This window comes from Pan paniscus, chromosome 21 (genome assembly GCF_029289425.2).
Source record: "Pan paniscus chromosome 21, NHGRI_mPanPan1-v2.0_pri, whole genome shotgun sequence".
NCBI lineage: Eukaryota > Metazoa > Chordata > Mammalia > Primates > Hominidae > Pan > Pan paniscus.
In genome coordinates, this window is record NC_073270.2 from 42,055,551 (window position 1) to 42,077,380 (window position 21,830).

General features: G+C 51.8%; 1 protein-coding gene across 8 annotated transcripts in view; it reads left to right on the top strand.

Moving 5' to 3' along the window:
- DLGAP4 (DLG associated protein 4) overlaps positions 1-21,830 on the top strand; it is a 227,051-nt gene that overhangs the window by 15,279 nt on the left and 189,942 nt on the right. The gene's annotated exons all lie outside the window — the stretch shown is intronic.

Here is a 21,830-nt window from a genome sequence, read left to right on the forward strand (position 1 = left end):
TAGCCTAGCCCAGGGCAGCTCACAGAAGGGCCAGCCTGGGAAAGTGGGCCAAGGGTGAGCACTATGGGCAGAGCCCTGCACAGAAGGCACAGTGCTTGTCCCCATCTCACAGAGGGGGGAAACTGGGGCCACAGATGACTGGTCCAAAGGCCTCAGGGGTGGAGCGGGGACTGGATCACAGCCTCGTGACTCACAGTCCAGTGCCTTTCTTGCTGCCCAACTCCTTAGGGATTCTTGGGACAACTTCAAGGAGCTAAAGAGAATTCTAGGGGCCCCCAGGGCACCTAGGAGGCCTGGGAGGCAGGTGTTTGGGCCCTCCTCCCCTCACCACCCCAGGCCTCTGTGTGGCCCTGTTGGAGTTGCCTCCTTCTCTGTGCCTCTGTCACAGCAAGGTAGCGGGGAGAGTCTGGAATCTGAAGAACTTGGATTCAAGGCCCCCTCCCCCGGGCCTCCCTCTGCGTCCCACTCCCCCAGGCCTCCCTCTGTGTCCCCCTCCTCCAGGCCTCCCTCTGTGTCCCCCTCTCCCAGGCCTCCCTCTGTGTCCCTCTCCTCCAGGCCTCCCTCTGTGTCCGCCTCCTCCAGGCCTCCCTCTGTGTCCCATTCCCCTAGGCCCCCCTCTGTGTCTTCCTCTCCCAGGCCCCCCCTCTGTGCCCCTCTCCCCCGGGCCTCCCTCTGTGTCCCCCTCCTCCAGGCCCCCCTCTGTGTCTCCCTCTCCCAGGCCTCCCTTTGTCCCCTCCTCTAAGCCCTCCTCTGTGTCCCCCTTCCCCAGCCCCACCCCGTGTCCCCTCCCTCCTCTGCTGTCCTGGTTTGTGCCTGGCCGACATTCAAGGTGGCAGCTTTGGGGTGGGAGCTCAGGCAATGGGAACCCTGCTTGGAGGGGCCCAGCCAGGCCCACACTGACCCTTGCCCTGGTGGACTCCCTCTGCCAGGGCAGGTGGCAGTGGGGCTGTGGGGCTGTGAGTGGGGGCTCTGGTTCTCCCCACGCTGCAGGCCTGCGTCGTGCCCCCCACTCCCTTGCTGCATGCCCTGCATTGGAAAGCAGATATATTTAGACGAAATGCTGTGTTCCAGACAGATTCTGCATCCACTGTACTTGTCAGGGCTGGGGGAGGCAGGGCCTGTGAGCAACCACACCTGGTACCTGGAGTCTGGGCCCCCCTGAGCCCTTTGCCCACCTGCCTGGGACCTCTGGGGGCTGCTGGCTGGGTGAGGGGGACACTGATGAGACAGAGGCCTGGCCCTCTACTGACTTTGGACGGGTCTCCCTCTGCACCCTCTCTGCCGCCTAAAGCCACATCTCTCTAACTCTTTACCTCCAAGTCACAGCCAAATCAGTCCTTGGCTCCCTGTCTGCCCCCAGCTTCCTCTGAATCCCCGAGCCCTCCTGTACCCCTTCCAGGACTCAGCACTTTGTCCCCTGTGTAGTCAGTCAGCAAACGAGGATTTGAGCCTGCTGCGGGCCAGGTCCTTGCTGGATGTAGGACCTGGAGATGAAGGCCCTCAAAGGAGCCACATCACAGTCTAGGAGCGGGATCATAGACCACAAAGACAACAGCAGGTACCCGCATGGCAGCAGGAAGCCCTAGGGCAAGGGCACCCATGCTGGGGTGATGGTCAGGGAAGGCTTCTCGGAGGAGGGAGTGGTCCAAGCTGACACCCATTGGTTAAGTGAGAGTGAGCCCACACCTGGAGAAGAAACAGGCATTCCTGGCAGAGGGAACAGCACGTGCAAAGGGCCGGGGTTGAGGGAAGACCTGGCTGCACATGGGAGAATGGGGAGCAAGAAGACGGGCAGGGATGGGGTCTTTCAGAGCCTCAAGTGCCAGGCTGAGGGCCTCGGCTGCCCCATGGGCCCTGGAGGGCTGCGGGGGAGTTTCCAGCAAGGCAGTGGCCAGGTCTGGTGTGAGCATAGCTGGGGCAGCTGGTCATTGGTTCCACAGCCACTCGCCAGGCTGGCCCCGGCTTCCACCTCGGATGTGCTCTGCCCAGCCTGGTGGGAATCAGAAATAGCTCACACGTGCTCAGCGCCTGGTGAGGCGCTCCCCGGCCTCAGCGCGTTTCATCTGCGCCCGAGTCTAGGAGGGCTCAGTGCTTGTGAGCTGGGTGACCTTCTCACTCCTGCTTGTTAATATGCCACCCACTGGGGCTGTAGGCAGAGTTGGGAGAACGAGCATGGGGAGGGAGCGAGGAGGGGGAAAGGTGGGGGTCCCAGGGTGGGAAATGCTGAGGGCTTGGAAATGGTACCTGCCCACCAGAACAATATGCAGCAGATAAAACCCAAAGTATAGAGACAAATGTACAGATCCCCCTCGATCTACCTGCAGTGGTGACCACATTTTGATGCCGACCTTCCAGAGGTTTCTCCAAGTCTGTCTGCCGTGGCAGATGGATTCATTCATTCATTCAACAAATATTTGTTGAGTGCCCACTCGATGCCAGACCCTGTGGTGGGCAGAGGGGACATGGCTCTGAGTGAAAGGGACTCTCCTGGCCCTTAGGGAACTCAAAAAGCAGGTAAAACAGTGATGAGGCCCACGGAGGAGGGTCACAGGAACATGGGCCCTGACTGGAGTCACAAAGGCTTCCTGGAGGAGGTGACACTTGAACTGAGACCTAAGGGATGAGGAGAAGTTGCCCCAGCAAAGAGGAGCAGAAGAAAACATTCCGGCAGAGGGAACTGCAAATGTGCAAACCCCGGGGTGTCAGGAAGGTGGGGTTTTCAGGGAAGAGGAAGGAAGATGGTGAGGCTGGAGTGTTGGGATGTGGAGGGAGGACAGGTGAAGCACTAGAGGATGGCGGGGGGCAGACCGTATGGGGCCTTCTGCACTGTGGTCAGGGTTTGGGGATTTACATAAGAGCGTGGGTTGTGGCGCCAGAAGGTCTAGATGCAAATCCAGCTCTGCTGCTTATTAGGGGCTTGACTTCAGCAAGTTACCTAACTTCTCTGTGCCTCAGTCCCCTCATCTGTAAAGTAGGGGCAGTGATGGTCCCTGCCTCATAAGACTGTTGTGAGGATGAAGTGAGGTAATAAAGTGCATAGGACAGCACGTGGCACGCAGCAAGTGCTTATAAATGGTAGCTCATACAATGTCAAAGTCATCTGTAGACGGAGGGCATCCGTGCAGATGACTTTGCAATAGGGTCACATTAGTCCTGCTCATCTGCAGCTACTTCTTCCCTTGATGCTGCCCATCCTCCTGAATCAGTGACTACCGAGTATTATTATATTTGAAATTTCTGAGTTGTAGTATAGCACGTGTTGTAGAGTGTACTAATCTTAAGCAGATAGTATAGCTTGATATATGTGTATATCTCACCCTTGTAACCACCACTAAGGTCAAGATACAGGATATTTCCAGGCCAGGTGCAGTGGCTCACGCCTGTAATCCCAACACTTTGGGAGGTTGAGGAGGGTGGATTGCTTGAGCCCAGGAGTTCGAGACCAGCCTGGGCAACATGGTGAAACCCCATCTCTACAAAAGATACAAACACTAGCTGGGCATGGTGGTGTGTGCCTGTGGTCCCAGCTACTCAGGAGGAGGCTGAGGTGGGAGGATCGCTTGAGCCTGGGAGGTTGAGGCTGCAGTGAGCCATGTTCTCACCACTGCACTCAGCCTGGAGTGACACAGAGACCCTATCTCAAAAAAAAAAAAAAAAAAAAAGATATAGGATATCTCCAGCTATACCAAAAGGCTCTGTCTTGCCTTTTCCAATTAATTCCCCACCTCCCTTCCCCAGGGGCAACCAATATTCTGACTCCTAAAGCCATAGCTTTGTTTTGTCTTTTTCACACCTTCACATAAACAACATCATGCAGATTGTCTCTTTTGTGCTAACTTCTTTTGCTCCTCACTTTGTCAATGAGATTCATCATGGCTGTTGTGTGTATTGGTAAGTTTTCTTTTATATTGCTGCCTAGTATTCCACTTAGCGAATATGTCATACGTTATCCATTCTATTGTTGATAGACTTTTGGAATATTTCTAGTTTTTGACTATATGGATAGTGCTGCTTTGAGCTTTCTCATAGAAGTCTTTTGGGAAACTTTTGCGGTTATTTCTATTGGTTATATACCGAGTGGAGTTTATTTATTCTGTGGGTTGTCTCTTCACTTTTTTGATAGTGCCCTTACAGCAGGGATCCCCAACCTTTTTGGCACCAGGGACTGGTTTCATGGAAGACAAGTTTTGGGATGAAACTGTTTCACCTCAGATCATCAGGCATTAGTTAGATTCCCATAAGGGGCATGTAACCTAGATCCCTCGCATGCGTAGTTCACAGTAGGATTCGTACTCCTGTGAGAATCTAATGCCACCGCTGATCTGACAGGAGGAGGAGCTCAGGCGGTAAAGCTGGCTTGCCTGCTGCTCACCTCCTGCTCTGCAGCCCAGTTCCTAACAGGCCACAGACTGGTACAGGTCCATGGCCCAGGGATTGGGGACCCCTGCTTTATAGCACAAAAGTTTTAAACTTTGATGAAGTCCAATTCATCTATTTTTTTTCTTTGGGTGTATTTTCTTTTGGTGTCATATCTAAGAAACAGTTGCCTAATTCAAGGGCATGAATATTTATGCCTGTGTTTTCTTCTAAGAGCTTTATAGTTCAGCTGGGCACGGTGGCTCATGCCTGTGATCCCAGCACTTTGGGAGGCTGAGATGGGAGGATCATTTGAGGTCAGGAGTTTGAAACCAGCCTGGCCAACATGGTGAAACCTCACCTCTACTAAAAATACAAAAATTAGCCGGGTGTGGTGGCGGGCACCTGTAGTCCCAGCTACTAGGGAGGCAGAGGCAGGAGAATCACTTGAACCCGGGAGGCAGAGGTTTCAGTGAGGCGAGATTGCACCACTGTACTCCAGCCTGGGGAACAGAGTGAGACTCTGTCAAAAGAAAAAAAAAAAGAGCTCTATAGTTCTAGCTCTTACATTTAGGTCTTTGATCCATTTTGAGTTATTTTTTTGTGCCTGGTGTGAGGTAGGGGTCAAATTTAATTATTTTGCATGTGAACAATAAGTTGTGCTGGCACCATTTGTTGAAAGGACTGTTCTTTCTCCATTGAATGGTCTTGGCACCCCTTTCGAAAATCAATTAACCATAAATGTGAGATTTGTTGTTGTAGTTGTTTGTAGATCCTCAGTTCTGTTCCATTGATCTATCCTTATGACAGTTCCACATTGACTTGATTATTGTAGCTTTGTAATAAGTCTTGAAACTTATTATCTTTTAATATCTGTAGACTCTGTAGTGATGTGACCTGTTTCATTCCTGATATTTGTAATATGTGTCTGATCTTTCTGTCTTTCTCATTTTTAATTTTTGATCTTTCTGGGTACATATTTATCAATTGTATTGATCTTTTTGAAGGACAGCTTTTGGTGTCACTGATTTTTTCTTATTGTTTGTTTTCTCTTTTATTGATTTGCTGTTCTGATGCTATTTTCTTTCTCCCACTTAGTTCAGGGTTAATTTGTTTTTCTTTTTCTAGTTTTGTTTTTTTAAGGTAAAAGCAGAGGTCATTAATCCTAAAGCTTTTGTCTTCACGAATATAGGCATTTAGTGCTATAAAGTTTCCTCTAAGTACTGCTTTAGCAGCACCCCACACATTTTGATATATTATATTTTCATTTTTATTCAGTTCAGAGTACTTTCTAATTTCCCTTTTGCTTCCCTCTTTGACCCATGGGTTTTTTAGAAATGTGTTATCTAATCTCCAAATATTTGAGGATTTTTCAGGGATCTTTCTGTTAATTGTTTTTAGTTTAATTCCATTGAGATTATATAACATATTTTGCATAACTTTAATCTTCTAAAATGTATTGAGACTTGTTTAATGGCCCAGAATCTGGTCCATCTTGGTAAATGTTCCATGAAAAGAGTATGTATTCTGTTGTTAGGGGATGGAATGTTCTATAAATGTCGGGTCAAGTTGGTTGATAATTTTCAAATCTTCTGTATCCTTATTTATTTTCTGTTCACTTGCTCTACCAATTATTGAGAGAGAGCTATAGACAACTCTGACTATAATTGGAGATTTGCCTATTTCTCCTTACATTCCTATCACTTTTTGCTTTATGTATTTTGAAGCTTTGTTATTCAGTACGTACATATTTAGGATCATCATTCCTGTTGTTGCATTGACCTGTTTATCATTATGAAGTGATTTTATAATATTACAAAATATACTTTTTTTTTTGAGACTGAGTCTCGCTCTGTCGCCTGGGCTAGAGTACAATGGCACGATCTCGGCTCACTGCAAACCTCTACCTCCCGGGTTCAAGCGATTCTCTTGACTCAGCCTCCTGAGTAGCTGGGATTATAGGCACGCACCACCATGCCTGGCTGATTTTTGTATTTTTAGTAGAGACAGGGTTTCACTATGTTGACCAGACTGGTCTTGAACTCCTGACCTCAGTTGATCCTCCCGCCTCAGCCTCCCAAAGTGCTGGGATTACAGGCATGAGTCACTGTGCCTGTCCTGAAACAGACTTTTTCTGATGTTAATGTAGCCCTCAAGATTTTAAAATTGGTGTTAACATGGTCCATATTTTTTCATCCTTTTACTTTGTACCTGTTCGTGTTTTTATATCTGAAGAGCATTTCTTGTAGGCAGCATATGTCAACATACCAAAATTTGCAGGATGCTGTTAAAGCGGTACTCAGGGGAAACCCAATAAGTTGGGCCCCAGATTCACCCCAGGTTTAAATCTTTTCTCTTGCTATTTGTTTTCTATTTGCCCTATCTATTCTTTGTTTCTCTTTTCTTATTTTTCTGCTACCTTTAGAATTAATCACATTTTTGTTATTCCACTGTATCTCTTGTTAATTATAGCCATAACTGTTTTATTTTAGTGCTTGCAGTATGGCTTACAATCTACACTTTAAACTTATTGCAGTGTACTTTCAAGTGATATTATATCAGTTCATGTATAGTACATCACAATAGCATACTTCCATCTCTTCGATCTTGTAGTATTATTATTATGTATTTGACTTTTATATATGTAATAAGCACAACACTACATTGTTATTGTTTTTGTCTTGATGGTCATTATCTTTTAAAGCTATTTAAATAATAAGAAAGATAATCCTATATATTTACCCATATAGTTATTATTTTCAGTGCTCTTCATTCCTTTTTATAGATTCATATTTCTCTCTGGTATCATTTTCCTTCAGCCTGAAGGATTTTAACATTCCTTATAGCGTGAGTATGCTGGTGAGGAATTCTTTCAGCTTTAATGTGTCTGAAAAAGTCTTTATTTTGCCTTCATTTTTTTTAAGTTATTTTTGCTGGGCATGGAATTATAAGTTAACAGATTTTTTTTTTCTGTATTTTAAAGTTGTTCCACTGTCTTCTCACTTGCATTGTTTTTGACAAGAAATATGCTGTAATGTGTATCCTTGTTACCAGTATGTAACACATATCTTTCTTTTCTGGCTACTTTTAAGATTTTCTCTTTTTTTTTTTTTTTTGAGACAGTCTCACTGTGTCACCCAGGCTGGAGTGCAGTAGTGTGATCTCAGCTCACTGCAGCCTCCGCTACCCAGGTTCAAGTGATTCTCCTACCTCAGCCTCCCGAGTAGCTGGGACTACAAGTGTGCACCATTACACCTGGCTAGTTTTTGTATTTTTAGTAGAAATGGGGTTTTGCCATGTTGGCTGGGCTGGTCTTGAACTCCTGACCTCAAGTGATTCACCCACCTTGGCCTCCCAAAGTGCTGGGATTACAGGCATGAGCCACCATGCCTGACCTAAGATTTACTCTTTACCACTGGTTTTGAATGCTTTGGTTATGATTTACCTCCATAAGGTTTTCTTCATATTTTTTGTCCTTGGGTTCATTTAGTTCCTGAAATGTGAAGATTTATAATTTATAATTTTACGCCTGGCAGAGTGCAGCACAGAAATGAGAGGAAGTGTCAGAGCCCACAGCTTGGTGGAGGCCACTCTTGACTCAGTTTCTCTATCCATCTGCTAGGCCGAGGGATACCTGCATTCCAGGACATTCCTTTGTTCCAGATAACAATTATCTGGTTAAATTCTAAGGTTGCCAGGCACAGTGGCTCATGCCTGTAATCCCAGCACTTTGGGAGGCCAAGGCAGGTGGATCGTTTGAGGTCAGGGGTTCGAGACCAGCCTGGCCAACGTGGTGAAACTCCGTCTCTACTAAAAATACAAAAATTAGCTGGGTGTGGTGGTACACGCCTGTAATCCCAGCTACTCAGGAGGCTGAGGCAGGAGAATTTCTTGAACCTGGGAGGCAGAGGTTGCAGTGAGCTGAGATAGTACCACTGCATTCCAGCCCGGGCAACAGAGCAAGACTCCGTCTCAAGAAAATAAAAAAAATAAAAAATAAAAATTCTAAGTTTAAAGTGCACATTGGCAAAGTGGCCAGTGTGTCAGGTGGTTGGGTGTGCCCCTTAATTTGATCACTCAGCTTCTCCTGGGCATCTTTTGTGCTGAGTAGGGCGTCCAGCTGGGAGGACATCAGACCCTGACAAGTTGGGCCCCAGAGTCACCCTAGAAGCTAAAAATACACAATGAGATTAAAGAAATGCCAATATAAACGGCAATGGTTCATCTTATTTGTATACAAAACTGGCAGGGTTTTTTTTTTTTTTTAATAAAGTCCAGCATAGACAAGAATGCAGGGAAATTGATCTTCCCAGACTCTATCAGGAGGAGTATAAATCAGAAACCCCTGCTTTTGTAGGGCAGGTTGGTACAGAATTGTCACAAAGTTTGGGGGGTTTTATTGGTTGTTTTTTTGTTTTTTTGAGACGGAGTTTTGCTCTTATCGCCCAGGCTGGAGTGCAGTGGCGCGATTTCGTCTCACTGCAACCTCCACCTCCTGGGTTCAAGTGATTCTCCTGCCTCAGCCTCAGGCATGAGCCAGCACACCCAGCTAATTTTTTTTTTTTTTCTTAAGACGGAGTCTCTCTCTGTCATCCAGGTGGAATGCAGTGGCGCGATCTTGGCTCACTGCAACCTCCACCCCCTGGGTTCAAGCAATTCTTCTGCCTCAGCCTCCTGAGTAGCTGGGACTACAGGCGTGCGCCACCATGCCCAGCTAATTTATATATTTTTAGTAGAGATGGGGTGTCACCATATTGGCCAGGCTGGTCTTGAACTCCTGACCTTGTGATCTGCCTGACTTGGTCTCCCAAAGTGCTGGGATTACAGGTGTGAGCCATCGCGCCCGGCCTAATTTTTGTATTTTTAGCAGAGACGGGGCCTCACCATGTTGGCCAGGCCGGTCTTGAACGCCTGACCTCAGGTGACCCACCCACCTCAGTCTCCCAAATTGCTGGGATTACATGCATGAATCACCATACCTGGCCAAGGTTGGAATTTTATCTATGTTTGGCCTGGCAATTTCAGCTCCAGGAAATTTTAAGAAAACAGTTCAGATTGTTGGAGCCAAACAGTCATGAGTTTGAACCTGGATGTACCACAGGTCACCAGTTATGTGACCTGGGACTAGTTACTTTACCTTTCTGAAGTTTCATTTGCTGATCTGTAAAATTGGGATTTTAATACTTATATCATCTGGTTGCAGTGAGGTTAACTGAAGTAATGTGTGCAAGATATTCAGCTTAGGGCCAGACACAGCGCAAACCTTGTGCCCCTGGGGGATGTCTTGATGACGTGGATGGAAAAACTGAGTCAGAAGTGGCCTCCACCAAGCTTTTGGTCCTGACACTTCCTCTCTATCCCTGATTATGTATAGAAAATAAAAAGGCTGAGCCGGGCACAGTGGCTCACGCCTGTAATCCCAGCACTTTGGGAGGCCGAGGTGTGGGGATCACTTGAGGTCAGGAGTTCGAGACCAGCCTGGCCAACATGGTGAAACCCCATCTCTACTAAAAATACAAAAATTAGGCCAGGTGCGATGGCTCACGCCTGTAATCCCAGCACTTTGGTAGGCCAAGTCAGGCAGATCACAAGGTTAGGAGTTCAAGACCAGCCTGGCCAACATGGTGAAACCCCGTCTCTACTGAAAATACAAAAATTAGCCAGGCATGGTGGCAGATGCCTGTAATCTCAGCTACCTGGGAGGCCAAAGCAGAGAAATCACTTAACCAGGGAGGTGGAGGTTGCAGTGAGCAAAGATCTCACACTCCAGCCTGGGTGACAGAGCAAGACTCTTGTCTCAAAAAAAAAAAAAAAAAAAGACTGAAAGACACACACCATAATATCAGAAGCAGTCATCTCTGGGAGAATAATTTTATTTTCCTAATGCCATTCTGTTTTCTTCCAGTTTTCTACAGTGAACATATATTGCTTTTGTAACGAGAAAAAAATGACAATTAAAACACAGTGTGTCTCGTTCTTCCAGAGCCTGCCTTTGAAGGAGTGAGGAGCCTGATGGGCCAGGCCAGAGGAGGGTTTTGTGGGGGAGGTTCTGACCATATTGGTGGGGGCTCCAACTATCGTGGTGGGGGCGGCAGGACTGGAGAAGGGCTAGGTTACTGCCCCTCTATGCCCCAGGCTAGAGCCAAGGTTGAACTCTGAGTGGAGATTATGGAGGGAGGTGGTGGACTATATGGCTTCTAGAGGTGGACCTATTTATTCTCCGTGGGACCTCAGCTCAGTGCCTGCAGTTCTCTGTGCGTTAGTTTCCTCATCTGTAAAATGTGCCTCTATGGGACCTACTTCATAGGGTAGCTGAGGCTTCAGTGACTTTTGGGATTTTTTTTTTTTTTTTTTTTTGAGATGGAGGAAAGTCAACTCCTTTCCCCTCTGTCGCCCAGGCTGGAGTGCAGTGGTGTGATCTCGGCTCACTGCAACCTCTGCCTCCCGGATTCAAGCAATTCTCCTGCCTCAGCCTCCCGAGTAGCTGGGACTATAGGCGCCCGCCACCACACCCGGCTAATTTTTTGTATTTTTAGCAGAGACGGGGTTTCACCGTGTTAGTCAAGATGGTCTCGATCTCTTGACCTTGTGATTCTGCCCACCTCAGCCTCCCAAAGTGCTGGGATTACAGGCGTGAGCCGCCACACCCGGCCGACTTTTGAGTTTTTATCACAGTGCCTTGTGGACCGTAAATGTTAGCTATTGTCACCGTTGTTGTTATTATTATTATTATTATGAGTGTCATCATCCACCATTCCCTTGCTTCCAATTCAAGTGGTGAGGAGAGAGGGCTGGGCTGTCCCTCACAAAGTGGGCCATGTGAGAGAGACAGCTCATCCCACCTGGGGGCCTGTGGGGGGAGGCCACCCCATTTCCCTGGGCCTTGGCTTCCTCTCTCATCTGTGGGGATGGCTACTTCCACCTGGTGAGAAATAAATGGGTCCCCCTGTCCAGTGCCCACACTCCAAAGATGCCTATTGAGCGTCTGCTCCCAGCCCTTCAGGGAGGACCCATGCTGTCAGAAAACGAGGGGAAGAGTGTGAGAGGCCAGGTGGGAGGGCCAACTTGGGGTCAGGTGCCCAGCCACCGGGAGGCCCATCTCCGGCATCCCCAGCTGCCCCTCCTCCAGCTCACCGATGGCCTTGGAGGGAGCAGGACCAACATGGGAACATTAATCCGCCTCATTACCTCCCTTTGCTGTGGAGTTGTAGCAATTAGACCTGCAGTCTGGGCAGCATTAGGAGCCAGGCAGGGGTCACCCAGGCTGCTGGCCCCCTGCCGACCCAGCCTCAGCCTGGACTCACTCTGTCTCTGGGGAGAGGGGCCAGAGAAGGGGGTTCCCTGGCAGCAGAATCTCCCTCATCACTAAAGACGGATGCAGAGATGGAAGCTTTGGCCTCTTTTCACTTACCCACTCAGAGGTGTTTAACAGATGTTTATGGAGCACCTACTGTGTGCCCTGGAGACAGATGTGGTCCCTGCCCTCACAGAGCTCTCAACAAAAGTAAAATAATTGCTGCTAGTATAAATGCTGTGATGGAGAGCAGCAGGGTGACAGGCGTCTGCTGGGGTGGTCAGGGAGGGCCTCTCTGGGGAGGTGACATTTGAGCTGAGACCTGAACACTTACAAAGGAGCCAGTCTTTTGAGGATCTGGGATCAGGTGGGGGTTCCAGGCAGGGAACAAACAGGGGAGGTTGTGCTGGCGGACATGTTCAGATGCGGCTGGAAAAGAGTCGGGGGCGGGTAGGGGGAGATGCAGTCAGAGAAATAAGGACAGGGGTTGCGTCTAGCCATAGGAAGGACATGGGTTTTCCCTGAGTCAAGCCAGAGACCTTGGAAAGCTTGGAGCTGGGAGGTGATGTGATCAGATTCATGGGCATGAGACTTCCTCTGGAGAAGGGATGCCCAGGAGAAGGCTGGGCCAGTCATCTGGACGGGATGGAGAGGATGAGGTCTGGGTAGGGGCAGGAGGCTGGGCTGGACAAGGGATTCAGAGCCTTCCAATGAGTCCTTCCCAGCCTTTGAGCCTCATCCTCTTCACCAAGAAATGGCCCGATCTCCACGGCCCCCCTCCTTTCCTCTCCTTTCGACACCTGCAGCCTTTCCCTGTCCCGCCCGTTCCGTTTTTTGTTTTTTTTTTGTTTTGTTTTGTTTTGTTTTTTTGTTTGAGACAGGGTCTCACTCTGTTGCTCAGGTTGGAGTGCAGTGGCATGATCTCTGTTCACTGCAACCTCTGCCTCTGGGGTTCAAGCAAGTCTTCTCCCTCAGCCTCCCTAGTAGCTGGGACTACAGGCGCCCGCCACTGCACCCAGCTAATTTTTGTATTTTTAGTAGAGACAGGGTTTTGCCATGTTGGTCAGGCTGGTCTCAAACTCCTAACCTCAAGTGATCCGCCCGCCTGTGCCATCTTGGGTGCCTCACTGTGCATCATCTGTCCCGGCAGCCCCAGGAGGAGGTGCCCCCATTTCACAGGTGAGGAAGTGGAGACTCAGAGGGGAAAGGAGTTGCCCAGGATCAGAGCTGGGCCTGCCTGGGTCTCCATTCTCTCTAGCACCTCCCCTCCCATCCCAGCCCCCCACCAGTCAAGGCCCCTTCTGAGCCATGACCTCAATTTTCCAAGGTAAGGCAGCTTGTTAGCATCTCAAAGAACACTCTCGCCTGCCACCATGTATATTCATGGAGCTTCAAAGAGGAAGCTCCAGACAGGAGGCTCTTTCTTTCCTTCCAAGAGCAAATTCTCACCCTCTCAGATGCAGGATGTAGTCTGGCTGGAAAAAGACTTATTTTTTCTTCTTTCTCTCTCTTTTTTTACTAGCTAGTAAAAGGGAGATGCTACCTCCGGCTCTTAACGACTGAACATTTGTTCTGCCTGGTTGGTTTGAGAAGTTGTGGGGGCTTCAGAGGCCTTGGCCTTGCAGTGGATTCCGAGGCCATCTGGTCCCACTTTGAGGGTCACAGAGGATGGGGACAGGATTCAGAGGGCATCAGGGCAGCATACTCATCCTGCTGCAAATGCACCATGAAAATGCAGCTCTTCTCCTTCTATTGGTGTGTGCTTGACATTTTTCATACTAAGAAGTTAATAGAGGGTTTTTTTTCTAAAACCCCTGAGCTCCCTGAGCACCTCACTCCGTTCCAGCCACTGTACCTTTGCCCACGCTTGCCCTCTGCCTGATGCGCCTCTGTGTGCCTGGTGGATGCCCGTGCATGTTTCAAGGCTTGATTCCAATGTCGCCTCCTCTCAGAAGCCTCCCCTGACTCCCTGGGTGGTCATGGCTGTGCTGTGCTTCCTCCTTTATCCAGTGGATGGCTTTGATTCCTTGTAGCAGTCCTGTGAGGAAACTGAGGCTTGCCCAAGGCTGCATAGCATGGGTGAGGATTCAAATGTGTGGGTGGCTGTGTGACTCCCCGCGAACCACTCTGCCCTTCTGCCCTGCACATCACACGGCATTCTGTAGGCCAGGTCTTCCTGGCTGGGTCTGCCCCTGCTGGCCTCGAAGCCCTTCAAGGGTGGGTCCACATGGGTGTGGATCTCGGGTACCCAGCTTGGGGCTGGTACTGAGGATGCACTGACAGGTGTTTCCCAAATGGGTGAAAACATAGATAATTTTCCCCAGTCCCTGCCACTATGGAGCTAAGGCAGAACTTGGGAAGCTCATGGGACCTGCCTTTAGAGGCACTAGGAGCAAGAAACCCAGGCAGGCTGGAAAGCCACTGTCCCCACCCAGCGACCCACAGGGGTGACCAGGTATCTGGGGAGTGGCGACTCTGTGGACAGCAAGGATGTCGTGTGTGCTGCGTCATTCAGCAAACACAGATTGAGCTCTGTGTGCCAGGCACAGGGCTGGGCACCAGAACCACAGCGGTGAACAAGCCAGACCCAGCCCCTGGCCTCCCAGGGCTCTCACATGAGAGGTGGAGGGTGGGCAGACCAGAAATTGACAAAAATGCTACAGTGTGGAAAACAACAATTAGGGGGTTGGTCTGCAGGGCCTCTAGGGGCTGGGAGAGTTATCAGAGACTTTTCAGGGGGTATTACTGAGGCTGAGCTCTGCTGGCTGATGGCGAGCTGGTCAGGGAGGTGTCTGACCAGCATCCTGCAAAGGCCACGAGGTGAGAGAATCTAAGCTCACTCAGGGAACAGATGAGAAGGAGTGTGACCCGAGGGCCGGGGGAAGGAGAACCATTGACGGTCTGAAGGGCATAGCAGCGGAGACAGGGCTTGGCTTGTGGTTCGAAAAGCCCCCTGTGTGTGCAGCAGGGAGCGCAATTTGCAGGGGCCCAGGTGGCCATGGAGACCCCATGTAGGAGGCTGGTGCTGTTTTCAGGGGAGATGAAGGTGGCCTGAATCAGGACAGGGGCTGGGGAGGTCAAGGCGAGGGGCCAACCCAATTTTAGAGGCAGAGCCTGCTGGATTTTGTACTGGGCTAGGTGAAGGGCAAGGAAGGCAGTCTGGCTGAGCCCTGGAGGTGAGGAATGCTGGTTACTGAGATTGGGAGTTGGGGCTGCTGGAGACGCGGCAGCTTAGGCTTTCTTTGTGAGGATCTCCACAGTGGCCTAGGGGCAGCTGGGTCGCCGGCACAGGGTGGTCCCTTTCCCCCAGTCCTGCCTCTCAGCCTGTATCTGGGACCGACGTGTCTATTGGAGGTGAAAATCATGCCTCCCGCCTGAGCCCAACTGCCCCCCGGGGGTGGCAGAACGCCAGGTGCCCATTTTAATTCTCTGACAGTCATACTGCTTTATTGTTCCTATTTGGGATTTTATTATTATTGCTGCTAATGGTTTGAAAAGGCCTTTTAATTAAAGCTGCAGGTTGGAGCTGGCGCCTGAGCCCCTGGGGTGGGTGGGAAGAAGCCTTGCCAAGCGTTCACCCCACCTCTTACAGAGCTGGAGGCTTTTGAGATGGGGGCTGTGACGCCTTCCATGGGGAGACTAGGGGACCCTGCCGTTGAGACCATGGTACAGCCACCGCCAGGCCTCAGTTCTCTGCCTGTGATACAACCAGAAGATTTTCCCAGCACAGATGGCATGACATTGATTTGTAAATGGACCTGTTGGTAGGGAGCTGGTGGGACACACCTGGGTTTCAGTCTCATCTTTGCCGCTTACTGGCTGCAGGACCTTGAGCAAGATGCTTAAATGGCCGCAGCCTCTGTTTGCTCATCTATAAAATGGGAGTGCTGAGTTCCTGCCTCCATAGGGCTGTTAAGAGGAATAAAGAGATGATCCAACCCCTGGCCCAGGCTGAACACTCAATAAATGGGGGTCATGTTATTGTGACTGTCGAGACTGTGGGGATCAAGCAAGGCTGTGTGTCTGAGCCTAGCACGTGGTAGATGCTCCGGACACAGCTGCTCCGGACACATCAGCTGCTCCGGACACATCAGCTGCTCCGGACACATCAGCTGCTCTTATAGCAGATGTTGCTGCCTTCTCCTCCCCTTCTTCCTCCCTCTTGTTCCTGAACGTGCAGGAGGTTTGACCCGTCTTTGCCTTTGCACATGCTGTTTCCCCATCCGTCGTGCCTCCCTTCATCTTTTGCCCACCTGCACATCCTTTTTGACCCAGGTGTGGAGCTGCCCCCTCTGGGAAGCCTTCTCCAGCTCCTCCTTTGGGACCTGGTTTCCCAGAGCTGCCCAAGCATCCCCTCTTAGGGGCCTGGTCTCCCTGCCTGTAATGACTTGTTTACTCCCAGGGGTTGCAAACTCAGGGGCCTGCAGGACCTGGCAGATCAGATCAGAGAGGAATATTGTCAAATGAAGGATGACAGATTCCTGTTTCTAAGCGCTGCCCCCACCCTGTGGCCAGGGCCCTCCTCCCCTGCCTCCAGAGGACAGTTCCCTTTAGAGAGTTTGCCAATCCAGTCCATGCCCATGGAACACCTATAGTGTGTTGCCCTGAGCTGCGGGGCACCTCCACCACGAACTTCCTCCATTTCCATCCTCGTAACCACCTACGACATCTTTCCATGCCCATTTGGCTGACGACGAGACAAAGGCCACAGAGCTGAAGTTTCTGGCCTCCAAGGTCACCTAGGAGACAACTGTTGATGCCCCATCCTGATTTCCTCCCCTGACCAATATTGGCAGCTCCATCAGAATCATGTTCTTCCCTAGGACCCTTGCGCTTGCTGTTTCCTCTGCCTGAGACTCTGCCCCCAGACATCTGCAGGGCTTCCCGCCTGTGTTAAATGTCGCCTCCTCAAAGAGCCCTCCTGTCACCCTTCTCCCTGCTCTGTATGCCTATGGCTGTGATCACACCCTGACATGTTGTACATTTGTTTGTTTAATCTGCATCTTTCCCACCGGACTTCACGTCAGCAGCCCTGTGTGTTTGGCTTACATCTTATCTCCATTCCCTAGGATGATGGCTGGCATGAGTACCAGCAGGTGTTTGTGGATGAGTGACTCTCCTAACTGTGGGTGTGTGTGGGACTAAGGGGACAATGGGGGTCCACAGTCCCAGGGGCAGGGAAACTGGGAAACTGGAGGGCCCAGAGGGCAGCCCCCATCAGCTGCTCCCCACTCCTCTGGTTTCCTTGGCTGCCTTGATGTGCCCACCCTTGACTGCGGCCTTGCGTCCAACCAGAGTGGGCGTCAGTCCAGCTTTGCTCCCGCCTGCTGTGGAGACAGCCAGCCCCCTTCTCCTTCCTGGGGCCACTGGAGCCCAGCAGACCCCAGAGGGGCCCCCAGCCCGCACCCAGTCTCCCATCTCAGCCCCCTCTCTGCTGTGCCCACACCTCTCCCTCCTCCTACAGCAAATACATTTTGGACTTAAAATAAAAAGCAGATACAGCGGAGGGAGCTGGGGGAGTCGGGAGAGAGTGGGTGGGGCCCAGCAGCAGCTGCAGCCGCATTTCCCCATGGTGGGTGGGGATGACCAAACTCATTCTGCGCATCAGAAACTGGGTCTCAGAGAGGTTAAGTGACTTGCCCAAGGGACAAGGCCCAGATACAGCCCCAGCGTGATCTACATACATACTGGAGGTCAGGCTCACTTCAGCCCTGAGGGCAAAGCCAGAACCAACAGGATGTTTTAGGGGTTACTGCTCATTCGCTCAAGAATTCATGGAAATGACATGCTGTGCCCAGCGGCAGGCTGTGGTGGGGGATGGGAGGGAAGTGGTGGGGGTGGTGGAGGGGGCAAGGCCCGCTGGGTAGGTGCAGGGAAGGCTTCAGGTTGGGGATGTGAAGGATGAGTGGGCATTCCAAGCAGCTGGGGAAGGCGGGAAGGGAGTCCAGGTAAAGAGGGAGTCCTAAGCCACTCAGTGCTGAGCTGAGATGGGCCTGAGAGGGCTGGGTCTGCCCTGTGCTGTGGGCTCTGGAGGGTAGGTTCAGGCATAGACAGGAGGCAGGGACACTGGCTGCTCCTCATGGGGTCTCCTGACTCTGGGATCCTGAGGGTTAAATTTGCAGCGGATGCAGTTGTCACAATAACCCCTCCTCTGGGAAGCGGGTGCTTCCCCCCAGGATGTTTCAAGCCCAGACTTCCCCACCCCTCTGTGTCCCTCTGCAGCCCATGGCATTGTGCCCTTTCTGCCTCTTCTGGTGGGAGAAGGCCTAGGCTGGTTGTTGCCTGCTACCTACGCTGGGATTGGTGGTATGCCTGTGACCCCTCTTGATGGATGTCAGCCTGCTGGGCACCCACAGGCCCTTGCCTCCCCACCCCTGCCTACCTTTAGCCTCACCACTATGCCAAGAGGGAATGGGGCTTGGCCTGTGCCAGGATGAGGAAGCTGAGGCCCCAAGAGGGGAGGGGAGGGAGGAGTGGGATTGGGGAGTCTGGAAGACCTGGGTCTGCCGCAGTCCTGTGGTCCACATGTGTGGGCAAGTAGCTTGTGCCCCTGAACCTCATGGTCCTCAGCTGCCCAGGAAGCTGGGAAGGTTGTGGGGTTGGGAGGGGAGCTTCTTAAGCTGTGTGTGACACCCTGGACGCATGGTGTGGGGAGCTCTGTGTGCTGAGAGCTGGGCACTGGCAGGGACTCACTCACGAGTGCAAGAGGGGAGGCAGGAGGGCCCATCTGGAGGCTACTGGAATGGTAGTAAGAAACACCATGCCAGGCGCATTGGCTCACGCCTGTAATCCCAACACTTTGGGAGGCCAAGGTGGGCGGATCACCTGAGGTCGGGAGTTCAAGACCAGCCTGAGCAACATGGAGAAACCCTGTCTCTACTAAAAAAAAACAAAAAATACAAAATTGGCCAGGTGTGGTGGCGCATGCCTGTAATCCCAGCTACTCGGGAGGCTGATGCAGGAGAATTGCTTGAACCCGGGAGGCGGAGGTTGCAGTGAGCTGAGATCGTGTCATTGCACTCCAGCCTGGGCAACAAGAGTGAAACTCCATCTCAAAACAAACAAACAAACAAAAAACAATCATTCATTTAGTCATGTATTGAGCACCGCCTGTGTGCAAGGCCCTGGGCCGACTGGCCTCTGTCCTTGGGGAGCCGTAGGTCCAGTAGGGGAGTCAACAAATGACAACAAAAAAATAAATAAATAAATGAATAAATGAATGCAACCGTGCCACACAGTGAAAGGTCCCAACGCAGTCGGGGCTGGGAGGTCCTCCCTGGGCAAGTGCCATTTGAGCTAAACCCTGAGAAAGGACTGACAGCCACCCAGGTGAAGAGGGAGCGAAGGGCATTCTGGGCAGGGAAACAGCATGGCAAAGGCACCGAGGCAGGTGGGGCAGAGCAAGCATGAAGGCCTGGGAACACTGGTGAGCCAGGGAGCAAGAGCCAGAGGGAGGAGGCTGAGAGGGCCTGGGGACTCAGTGGCTCTCTCGGGAGACATTGCAGATTTTATCTCAAGAGCAGTAGGGAGCCACGGAGGGTTTTAGGCAGAAGGTAATATGATCTGGTGTGCATTCATTTTTTTGAGATGGAGTCTTGCTGTGTTGCCCAGGCTGGAGTGCAGTGGTGCGATCTCAGCTCACTGCAACTCTGCCTCCTGGGTTCAAGCCATTCTCGTGCTTCAGCCTCCCAAGTAGCTGGGACTGAAGGTGCGTGCCACCACGCCTGGCTAATTTTTGTATTTTTAGTAGAGACGGGGTTTCACCATGTTGGCCAGGCTGGTCCTGAACTCCTGACCTCAGGTGATCCACCTGCCTCAGCCTCCCAAAGTGCTGGGATTACAGGCGTGAACCACTGCACCTGGCCTGTTTTTTTTGTTTGTTTAAGGCAAGGTCTCTTTCTGTAGCCCAGCCTGGAGTGCAGTGGCACGATCTCCGCTCACTGCAACATCAACCTCCTGGGCTCAAGTGATCCTCCCACCTCAGCCTCCTGAGTAGCCAGGACTACAGCCACCACCCCTGGCTAATGTTTTTAAAAAAAATTTCGTAGAGACTGAGTTTTGCTCCAACTCCCACCTTGGCCTCCCAAAACGCTGGGACTGCAGGCCTGAGCCATGGCGCCCAACCCAGTGTGTGTTTTGATGTGCTTACTCTGCCCCCTGAGTAAGGGAGTTAGAGGAGGCCAGAGTGGAGCAGGGGAATGCGGGGCACAAACTCCCAGCGGGCCATCTGCAGGACCAGCAGTGTGGCATTTGAAGGGGACTGAGAAGGCTGTGTTTCCTGTGGAGAGGCAGAGCCAGTGCTGGCATTTGCTCATGGAGGGGACGCACAGCTCCGGCAGAGGCATTAAGGTGGGAATGGCAGAGGAGGGAAGATCCCAGAGGGCCTGAGCTCTGGACCTCCGGCAAGAGGTGCATGCTGGACAGGCAGTGGAGGCTGGGTTGGGGGAGTGAGGCTAAGGCAGCCGCAGAGCGGGGAAGGAGAGGAGCCTGGAGTAGCCAGGGGTGTTGATTAGCATATTCATGATCTTGCCGCCCACATGAATATGCTAATCAACCCTGTGGGGTTTGGGGTTTTTTTGTTTTCCCCTCTGTGGTAGAAGGAGGCCTAAGTTCCCAATACCCTCACCTCTGGGAACAGAGCCCCAAGTACAAGTGCGGTAGGAGGGGCCCCACATCCCCAACATCAGCTCCTCCCTTCTTCTGGCTGCCCAACAGCCCCTGCACACCCTCCGTTTCTCGGGAATTTCTGGCTGCTCCAGAAGTGGAGATGGTGAGGAAGGGGATGTCCTTGGGATGCCCATGCCACACCCACACTGCAGGCTGGGCCAAGGCTGCCCGGCCCCATGCTGTGGTTCCCCACACGTGGCTGCTTCTCGGGAGAGACCCGTGCACGGGTCTCCAGTGACTCACCCTCACTGTGGCACATGTGGCAGGGAGTGGGTCGGCTCAGGCAGGAAACACCAGGGGCTTGCCACAATCGCCAGCCTGTCCCCAGTGCCCCCGACTCCTGTGTGCCCCCAGCCCAGGTCGGGGGTCTCTGCTGGCCTCCTTGCACCCTGGTCTTTGTGGCCAGGGAAATGGCCACATCAGATCAGCGGCATTAGTTGTGTCCCCACCCCTGCCCACCCTCTGGCATGAGTTCCTGGGCGGCAGGGCTGAGTGCATGAGAAGAGGTGGAGACACTGCTGCCCAGACTAGGCCTCCCTCTGGCATCCCTCCGGAGACCCCAGGGGTCCCCCAGTTCAGCCTGGTCCCTCGGGGGGCTGTCGGGAGCCAAAGAGCTTGATGCAGGTGCTGCAATCCAGCGGGTGGAGGGGGAGGCATAATTAGCTGTCACCAGAGGAGTGAGTCAGGCACCACTCGTAGCTTTGAGTCAGCCCCAAAGGGGAAGGGGACACAGCCAAGGTCACATGCCAGCAAGTTGTGCCTGGTCTCCTTGAGCACCTCCCACCCCTCCCCATGCTCCTCCTGGAACAAACTGGGCCTGCTCCAGGCAGTAGCTCTGAGGAGAGCTGGGAGGCATTTCTATCACCCATTGCACAAAGAGGGAAACTGAGGCCAGAGAGGGCACTTGCTCCCTCTGTGCAATCCTCCCTGTCTGCACAGCTCTCTGTTCAGGTCCTTAAACCTTTACCAGGCTGCTCCCCACCTCAGGACCTCGGCCCGGCCATCTCTTCTGCCCAGAACACTTCCCCAGTTCTTATCCATCAAGACTCTCCACCCGAGTGTACTTTTCAGAGGAGCCTTCTGTGACCTTTGTCTTGACCCCTGGTTTTCTCTGTCCCAGGCCCTTGGGACACTTATCACAACTTACAATTGTTTTGCCAGTTTTGTCTCACCCCCTTGCCAAGAGCTCAGCGTCCTCATCTGTCTTGTTGACTGCCCCAACCCCAGCCCCTAGCAAAGTGCCTGGCATGTACCAACGATGGTGATGCCTGGCACTCATTGATATGCACTGTGTGCCAGGCACCATGCAACCACCTCCGAAAGCCTTTGCTCCCGCAGTAACCCTTTGAGAGAGGCGCGGTTTCCATCCTTCCTGGTTTAGAGATGAGGAACGACGTGCAGGGGGCCACAGGCCTTGATGAAGGGCACGCGGCTCCTGCGGGGAGGAGTTGGTGTCTGATCTCCCAGATCTGCACTTGGGTGGCCCACTGGGCTGCCACCCCCTCAGTCCCTC